This window comes from Triticum dicoccoides, chromosome 2A (assembly GCF_002162155.2).
Source record: "Triticum dicoccoides isolate Atlit2015 ecotype Zavitan chromosome 2A, WEW_v2.0, whole genome shotgun sequence".
Taxonomy (NCBI): Eukaryota; Viridiplantae; Streptophyta; class Magnoliopsida; order Poales; family Poaceae; genus Triticum; species Triticum dicoccoides.
Genome location: NC_041382.1, coordinates 593,412,952 through 593,422,805, shown reverse-complemented (window position 1 = coordinate 593,422,805; position 9,854 = coordinate 593,412,952).

Below are 9,854 nucleotides of genomic sequence, written 5' to 3'. Positions count from 1 at the left end.
TTTTTCATGTATATATGGTGTTTTTTTCTTCAGATTATATGTATATGTGTGAATATATGATTGTATGTATATATGTTCTTTGTGTATATATACGTTCATGTATATATGCAAAAGATAGATGCTTGTTATATATATATATGCTTGTTTTTTATATATATGTAAAGATTTTTTTATAGAATATGATGTTTTTTTCATAGATGATCCCATATATGATGTATGCACAAATGTGGATGAAATATAATGTTTTTTTGTTCATAGAACATGATGTTTTTTTAATTCATAGACTTTTTTTTGTTCATGATTAGGCGGGACGTTGAGGGATAATAGATGTATTTTTTTCAGAATTTTCTATCGTGCATAGACGGATTTTGTACCATAGGAGCACCCCCTCCCTATCGTTGCAAAATTTGCTAAGTGATATTAAGAAAGGAAGGAAAAGAAGGATAGGAAAGAAGAAAATGAGAAGAGGAAAGAAAGAACAAGAGGAGAGGAAGAAAAGGAGAAATAAATAAGAAGAAGAAGAAAGAAGAAAAAGAAGAGGAGAAGAAGAAAGGAATAGTGGAGAAGAAGAGAAAATAGAATCGGGAACTAGGGTAGAGGGTCGAGGGTTCGAGGGTTCTATAGGGTCGAGGGATCGAGGGTCGAGGGTTCCAGGGTCGTCTAGGGGTCGAGGGTTCCAGGGTTGTCGAGGGTTCGAGGGGTCTAGGGTCGCCGAGGGGTTGAGGGTCGTCGAACATGAGAGGAAGAAGAGGATAAAAAAAGAAGAGGAATAAGAAAAAAAAAGAGAGGAGAAGATCTCCTCTTTTTTTTCTTCTTCTTCCTCTTTTTTTATCGGGAACGAGGGTCGTCGAGGGTCGCCGAGCGGTAGAGGAGAAACCTAAATAGAAAGTATCGTCGGTGTGGGATACATGTACCGTCGGTGTCGGACACTACATCCATGTCCCACAAGTGGCGCGGGCTTCGACGCCCATGTCACTTGTGGGACGTGGATGTAGTGTCCGACAGCGATGGCCACATGTATCTCACACCGACGATACTATCTATTTAGGGTTTCCTCTACCGCTCGGCGACTCTGACCCTCGACGACCCTCGTTTCCGATAAAATAAAGTTTCTTCTTCTCTTTTTTTCTACTTCTTCCTCTTCTTCTCTTTTTTTCTTCTTCTTCCTATTTATTTTATCGGAAACGAGGGTCGTCGAGGGTCAGGGTTGCCGAGCGGTAGAGGAAACCCTAAATAGATAGTATCGTCGGTGTGAGATACATGTGGCCATCACTGTCGGACACTACATCCACGTCCGACAAGTGGCGCGGGCTTCGACGCCCACGTCACTTGTGGGACGTGGATGTAGTGTCTGACACCGACGGCCACATGTATCTCACACCCACGATACTTGCTATTTAGGGTTTCCTCTACCGCTCGGTGACCCTCGACGACCCTCGTTCCCGATAAAAAAAAGAGGAAGAAGAAGAAAAAAAGAGGAGAAGAAAGAATAGAGGAGTTCTTACTCCTCTATTCTTTCTTCTCGTCTTTTTTTTCTTCTTCCTCTTCTTTTTTTATCCTTGAAGCATTGTCGAGGCCACCCCAAACCCTAGAGAAGCAGCGTCGAGGCCACCCCAAACCCTAGAGAAGCAGCATCGAGGCCACTAATTAATATTAGTTCTACGTTTGCCACTAATATATCCATCTGTCATGTTTGAATAATAATTGCCATGTCATCAATATTTGTAGAAACTATGGACACCGCCCGTGACGAAGTACAAGAAGAGTTGTTGGGGGACATAATCGCATGAGGAAGTGATGCCGTCTGCTCATTGTTTCTCAATGACACCGATGGTCTGGAAGCAGCTGGCTATGATTATGATGGCTCCGGTGACCTAATGCCGGTGCAAGAAGGAGACCGTGAGGACGGCTTCGGTGACCCAATACCGGTGCAAGAAGGAGACCGTGATGACGTCTCCGATGACCGAACCGAGTCCGGCCAGGTATATATATTAGTTAAGCTTCTGCTGACTAGCTAATTGATGCATTCATTGTTTTGGTATGTACACATATTAATTAAGTCTTTGTTCTTTTTTCTAGCCCTCCGGATCGAGCACAACTTCGGTAAAGAGACGAGGCCCGAAGAAAAAGTTGAGCTCGAACGAAAAGTTTGAGATCATAGCAATCGCGCCCGATAGCCAACCGATTGAACCCCTCCGGACAAAGAGCGCATTTGTTGCTCAGTGCGGGGTTTTGGTTAGGGACAAGATCCCGATCAGCATCCAGTAATGGTTTAAGCCGGCTACAGAAGTCCCTGAGGTGTCTTATGTCAATGATATGCAGAAAAATGATCTTTGGACTGAGCTGAAGTCAAATTTCACCCTACCGCCAGAGGATAATCCAGAGAAGCCAGTTAAAGAGCAATTAATCAAGTCTTTTGCTCTTAAGAGGATGGCAGAACTATTCAGGAGGTGGAATAAAGATCTAAATAAGTTTTTCGAAAATAATGAGACACAGGAATTCAAGGGTAGATATGAGAAGATCAGAGATCACTGGCCCGCATTTGTGGCCCACAAGACATCGGAAAAGAGTAAGAAGATGTCGGCGACAAACAAGCAAAATGCTGCAAAGAAGAAGCATCACCATTGCACGGGGTCAGGTGGCTACCTCGTAGCCCGGCCTAAGTGGGCCAAGACTGAGAATGATATGGTTGATAAAGGGATCGAACCAGAGACAATTAACTGGCCAGACCGTTGCTGGACTTGGTTCTTCGGGGCTGGCGGAACCTTGGAACCTGTAACAGCGAAGTTCATTTGGACGAACGATCAAATGGACATACCAGTCAGGAAGCTTCAGAAGTATGTCGAAGCAGCGCAGCAAGGGACGTTCTTTCCAGACAGAGAGAACGACGAGTTCACAATGGCCCTCGGGAATCCTGAGCACCCTGGACGGACACGAGGCACGCCAGGCTCCATTCCGTGGAAGGTTGGGTTTCCGGACGCAGGCGGTTACAAATCCCATGAGAGGAGGAAAAAAGTGCAGCAGACCCAAATGCAGGCGCTGCAAGCAAGGGTACAAGCGATAGAGGAACGAGAAGCAAATCGTAGCAAACGTACTGCCGAAGCTTCCCCCGAAGCTACCCCGCCATCTCAGTGAAGAAGCAGCGTGGCTTCCACCGAGCTGCTTCAGCCGGAGCATGCCTTGACGGCTCCTGCCAGCTATCCCGTGGATGCTATCACGGAGTCTCAAAATTGGCACCTTATGACGCAATGGATGAATTTGAAGGTCAAGGTGGCTGTTGGCTCTGTTTATCCTACTGAACCCGGTGCAACTTTTCACTGTCGGCCGATTCCAGAACGATATGCTAGGGTGATGGTGGATGAAATAACGGAGGGATTTGAGGACCTCCAGCTTAACCACCCTACCGGTGAAGGGGAGACTAGGCTAGGGTCTGCTCTGAAGACTCCATGCCTATGGCGGAAGGAGCTCATCAACCTTCCGAACAGGACGCCTCCGCCTCCTCCTCCTCCTCCGGCAAGTCAGGGCACTCCGCCTCCTCCACCGCCTCCTCCTCCGGCGAGTCAGGGCACTCCGCCTCCTCCACCGCCTCCTCCTCCGGCGAGTGACGATCAGGGAACTCGATCGGCTCCTTCTCCGGCGCATGGCGGCACTCCGCCTCCTTCTCCGCCTGCGCCGACGCGCCCGAGCAGCCAGCCTCCTCCTTCTCTGCCTCGTAAGCAAGGGTGGAAGAGACCTGCCGTCGCTCCGGCTGCTCCGACGCGTCGTAGTCCTTCTCCTCCGCCTCGTAAGCAAGTAAAGAAGACAGCCGCTCCGTCTGCTCGGCCGGCGTCTAGCAGTACAGCCAAAGGCAGGAGGACATACAGATTCGGTCCTTCTCTGAAGACTCCAGAGAAGTTACCATACGAGAGGACCCCGGAGGAGAACTCGAAGATCACGCGAACCAAAGTGGATGACTGGTTTCAAGGGTTGAAAGCAAAGAGACATCCACCTCCGAAGGAGAAGGTAGATCCGGTGAAAGCGAAGCGCACTCTGGCTGCCCTGACAAAACCACCCAAGTCTTCGCTGAAAGGAAACTATGAGTGCATTATTAGAAAGGAATTTGCCGAAGCTGAGCGGTCGGGAAGTACTATCAGTGATCAAAGGCTGAAAGAACGACGAGCTGGGAAACAAATTGCCCAGCTCGGCGAACAAGCGAAGCAATCATGCCCCCCGCTCAAGGTGCCTAGCGACAACGTCGCTAATGATCCGAGGATGGTGCCCGGTTATAGCAATCTTGCCGATTACCTGCCCGACGATGTACATTATGAACCCATGGAGGTGCAGATACAAAGATACGAGTACGGGAAGCCTCTCGTCAAAGATGAAAGATCTCTATCAACGATGATGCGAATATTGCATGATTGGTACTTGAAAATCTGCAGAGACTCTGGGGGGAGGAGTACTTTGTATGTGAAAGTTAAAAAGGAGCATGACCTCGTTGGAATTGAACTGTTGCCTGTTCCATTTGAGGAGTTCTTTCAGTTTTTCAATCAATTCGCCCTCGATAAAACAACGGTCACATGCTACTGTCTCTAAGTAGTACTACTTCTGTCATTAAGTCTCTCTATATAGCTCAGCTCTTTCATTGCATGTATTTATAATCATCCTCACTATATTATGCAGATTGAAGATCGCCGAATTGAAGAAAAGACAAGTCGGTGATATTGGGTTCATTAACACATATCTCATAGATGCAACTCAGGTTAAATTTCATGCCGCAGATACCGAGGCCAACTTGCTACGATCGTTGGTAATAAATGAAACCAAAGATATAATACTCTTTCCTTACAACTTCAAGTGAGTGTTACTGTCTTGTGCGTATTCGGTTTCCCTTATATATATTAGTCAAGGTTATAGTAATGTAATTGATGAGTTACGCATGTGTGTGCAGTTACCACTATATTCTCCTAGAGATTAAGCTTGAGCAGGGACTAGTAACTGTCTTAGACTCAAAACGAAAAGATCCCCAGGACTATGCGGACATAACTCAAATGCTCGAGAAGTAAGTAAAATTGATCATTATCCACCATATCAGCAACTTTGTTCATTTCCTAATATATCAAGTAATTGTTTTCTTTTCTGGCACGGTTTGGAAAAAATTCTCCAAAAAAGCTCCAGGACTCCCGAAGAAGCTGCAATTTAGACACCCGAAAGTAAGTACTATAGTAGCATGTTCCGCGCATCTCCTATTGATTTGGCATTCTTGCTTATTAGTTTGATTGACCTCTATTTCTTGTAACGTGGTTGTGGCAGGAAAAAGGGAATGATTTCTGTGGATACTACGTTTGCGAGTCCATCCGCCACACGACCTGTGAGCGGGCTACACTGACGAACAATATGAAGTACGTAAATAACAACATTCACAATTTTATTTTATTACAATTATTTGTGTTGAGTTTCATTCATTCATATATATATATATATGTATTGACCCCCTTCTTCAAATTAGGTGTTTCGGAAGCGGGATGAACTCCTTGCACCAGCTCGCATGCGAGAAATTCAAGAGGAATTGGCGGCATTCTTTCTTGACCACGTGATCGCTGAAGACGGAGAATACTATGTGGACCATGAGTCCGTATGATTATATTTGTAAGAGATAATTGTTGTATATATGTAGCCGGTAGTGTCGGATAGATATACGAGAACTTGTTGTTCGACCAATCTCTCGGAGAAGGAGAGGTGGTCGATATCACTTCTCTCTATATGCATATATGTTCATGACGATCTTCTGTTTTGTTCGTTTGCTTACTAGCTAGCTAGCGTGTCTAGTCCTCTCTATACATATGTATAGTACATAGCGTCGACCAAGCACGGACATAAGAGAGAACACTTCTCTCTATTAATTATAGCTAGCTAACACAATATATGAAACACCTAAATTAACCCCCAAAACCCCCAACCCCCCCCCCCTTTAAAAAAAACAAAAACCCCAGCCACAGAAATGCTGACGCGTGGATGCCTATTGGTCCCGGTTGGTGCCACCAACTGGGACCAAAGGGTCTCCTGCCTGGGCTCCGCGCACAAGCCACGTTGAGGCCCATTAGTCCCGGTTCTGGATTGAACCGGGACTAAAGGGACAGGGCATTAGTACCGACCCTTTAGTCCCGGTTCAGGAACCGGGACAAAAGGCCCTTACGAACCGGGACAACAGGCCCTTTTTCTACCAGTGGTAGGGGGTCCCGAACTGTGCGTCTAGGCGGATGGTAACAGGAGACGGGGGACACGATGTTTTTACACAGGTTCGGGCCCTCTCGATGGAGGTAAAACCCTACTCCTTCTTGATTGATTTTGATGATATGAGTATTACAAGAGTTGATCTACCACGAGATCGAAGAGGCTAAACCCTAGAAGCTAGCCTATGGTATGATTGTTGTTGGTCCTACGGACTAAACCCTCCAGTTTATATAGACACCGGAGGGGGCTAGGGTTACACAGAGTCGGTTACAAGGAAGGAGATCCACATATCCGTATTGCCAATCTTGCCTTCCACGCCAAGGAGAGTCCCATCCAGACACGGGACGAAGTCTTCAATCTTGTATCTTCATAGTCCAGCAGTCCGGCCAAAGGATATAATCCGGCTGTCCGGATACCCTGTAATCCAGGACTCCCACACCGTCCTTCATAGTTTGACTCGATGGATATTGCTCAGAAATCAGTTTCTATACACGGATGAGTCTTGTGCTTGCTGCCATCACTCATGGCACTGTTTTTGCATGGAATCCTTATGCTTTCGGTACGTTTGTCTTCCACCGTAATTATAATTGTTTCATCCACATGCATGCGGGTTAGCTAGTTTCCCTTTACTAATTAACATTCTTTTGTTTCCAAGGTCCTGTGAATATTCGACCACCTATACTTGAAAAATATTTATAACCAAGGGGAAGATGACGATGCTGATGATCACGAGCATGAGGACGAGCAGGACCCATATAATTAGTGGCGCCTGGCAACTTATTCCGATGGATCACCTCTTCGTGTCTGTATACAGGGCATTGATGATGTTACTAAGGAAGTAGGTGTTGTCTGGTATGGTCACACTCTCTGGACCTATTCCAACATCCATTGTAGGGTATTCAGGATGGATATTAGTGTACTAGCGCCAACACCTTTTCCTGGTCCAGTATTGAAAGTCTTGGAGGAAACTCGCTCTTCCTTGGACAAAACTATCCAATGATGGTGGAAGGCGATCCAGCTGCTATTGACACAAAGTTACTACCATTTATGAGAAGCAATTGTATCTATACCTCAGACATTACTATGCTTCCCTACCATCCCAATATGGGTCCTAACATAGGCCGCTTCAGCCTCGATGATCAGTCCTGCGCTGGTCTCGAGATTGATAGTAGCTGGTCCTTCCCAAAGAATCACTTCTGGTTCAAAGCAAGCGTTTCCAACGTCGACGAGTGGTTGATCTGAAGTTCATTTCATCTCTTTGTTATTAGTTGTGTGAGAAAACATTACTAGAATGTTTTGTTGGAAATAATCTATAATCAAACGTGTATCCTCGTTGTCATTGTGGGTGGATGACTTGTTGCATGTAATCAATGGTACATTTGCATATGCGTCCATCAACTCACGCCTGCTAGTGGTGTCATATGAACAGTGCTAGTGATTTTAGCTGCAAAAATTAGATAGTGCTAGTGATTTGTTGCTGCATATTTTGACAAATCATAGTGTTACAAGGTTGACAAATGGCAATGTTACTAGATAAACAAATGTCAATCTTTCCAGTTTGACAAATGGCAACATACCCAAAATGATAGATATGCAAATCTTACCCAATTGTTTGCATGTGGTTACACACATGTCATGCAAAACAACCGTTTGTGTTGAAGGGATGCAGAAATCCTGCTCGGCACATTTTCCCTTGGCTTCCTGGGGAAGCTGTCGGTTTGCATACACATGTTCTAACTAAAACATTTGCGATGAGTGTTTTATATTTTAAAACCATTGATTTTTTTCAAAAGAAAATCATTTGATAAGTTTGTACATTAAGAGAGAAAAATGCAAGTTTGTTCAAACCATATCTTTGATTCACTCACACTGTGAATTTATATTCATATGATCAAGAATTTGAGGATACAGTATTAAACCCCAAAAAAAATATTTCTGGAGTTCGGCGGAGGCGGTGTGCCGTGCCGCGCCGTCATTGTCGTTGTCGTTACCGTGCTCTGGGACGCCGTTGTTGAAGTATTCAAGGTAGCACAAAATGTTCTTCACTTGTAAATAAAACATCATGTTGTCGCGCGGGAGGACGGCAACTAGCGCTGCTGAGAGGTAGCGGTCGACGGTAGCGTCCCATGCCGCCGAGGGGGGTGCGTGCACGGGCACCGGCGCGGCGGATGCAGCCAAATGCATGGGGACCGATGCCGCGATGGGTGGAGGGGCGCGCACGGGCGCGGCGGGTGCAGCTAAACGCACGGGGGCCGGGGCCACGATGGGTGGAGGGGCGCGCACGAGCACGGGCGCTTGCATGTACACAAGCTCGCGCGGGTCCACGGAGACCTCGCTGACGCCTGAGGCTTCCAGCTCTGCGATAGTGCTCGGTGACCAACCCGTCAATGCTACGGGGATGGTCGCTGGCGCGGGCGCGGGGATGGGAGCTGGGACAAGAACGCGGGCAGCAACTGCCGCGGCGAGCTCGTTCTGGGCCATGTCCATGAGGCCCCATTCCTCCTTATTTTCTATCTCCTCCGGCTCAGAGTCGACTTCACCAAACTTGAAGACTAGTGGCAGATGATCATTCTGCGCCATGGCGTTGGTGGACGTCTGCGGGAGCGAGGGGAATGCGAGGCGAACAGTAAGGCTGCCAATATTAAATAGCGGCACGGGCGCCATTAATGGAGAGGAAGGTGGGCGGCCATGGAAGTCAAAGGGCTCGCTTCCCAGTGAGCCTGTGCAGCATACAACTCGCATGATTCCTGATGAGCCTGCGCATTGGAGGACAGCTTGCACGCCTCTCGGTCAGCCTGTGCACCGGCTGCGCTCGCACGCCTCCTGTTCGGCCAAGGTCAAGCAGCTGTCCGCACGGCACCTTCTACAACCATTAAAACCAAGACACGTAGCATCACATGAATACTTAATAGAACGCACATGGTTTGAATTATACAAACGTTTGAGATATTAAAGTGGCAGCTAGTTTTTCAAAATGCCTTTGTTGGCTGTCATAATTGGAGTGCGCCTTCTGTCAAAATGGACACGAAAAATACCACATCATGTCGGGTGCCATTCCATGATAGCATGCCAAGTTTCATGAATTTCAGACGAGTTTTGGGTTTACTAGAATTCAAAAACAAGGCATCTCAATGTTTTGCCGGCAATCAGCAGTCCCTGGTGTTTGAAATTCATTCCCATTTCTTGCATGGGACCTAAGCATGCACCCAAGGACACAGATTTGATTTTTCAACCATTTTATATGCACTGGAACATGTGCATGTAGTTCAAATTTGAATTATGCACATAAATGCATTGAAAACTCAGTAAATGCATAAAAATGTCCAGAAGAACACCGAAAAATCACAAAAATTGACAAAACACTCCTGTTGTTCTACGTTGACACGAGAAATTTTTTGGAAGCAATAAGAGGTAGTGGATATCGTGTCGTCCCCAAAGGTGGGGCGTTCCCTACCGAAACCATGATGCTTGTTGTGAGAAGCTCTAGTTAGTGAGAAGCATATACACAAACCTGCCCCAAATGGGACAAAAATTTTACCACAGCATGTTGATGCCGCTCCATGAAAGCATGCCAAGTTTCATGAATTTCAGACGAGTTTCGGATTTACTAGAATTTAAAAACTAGACACTCAATGTTTTGC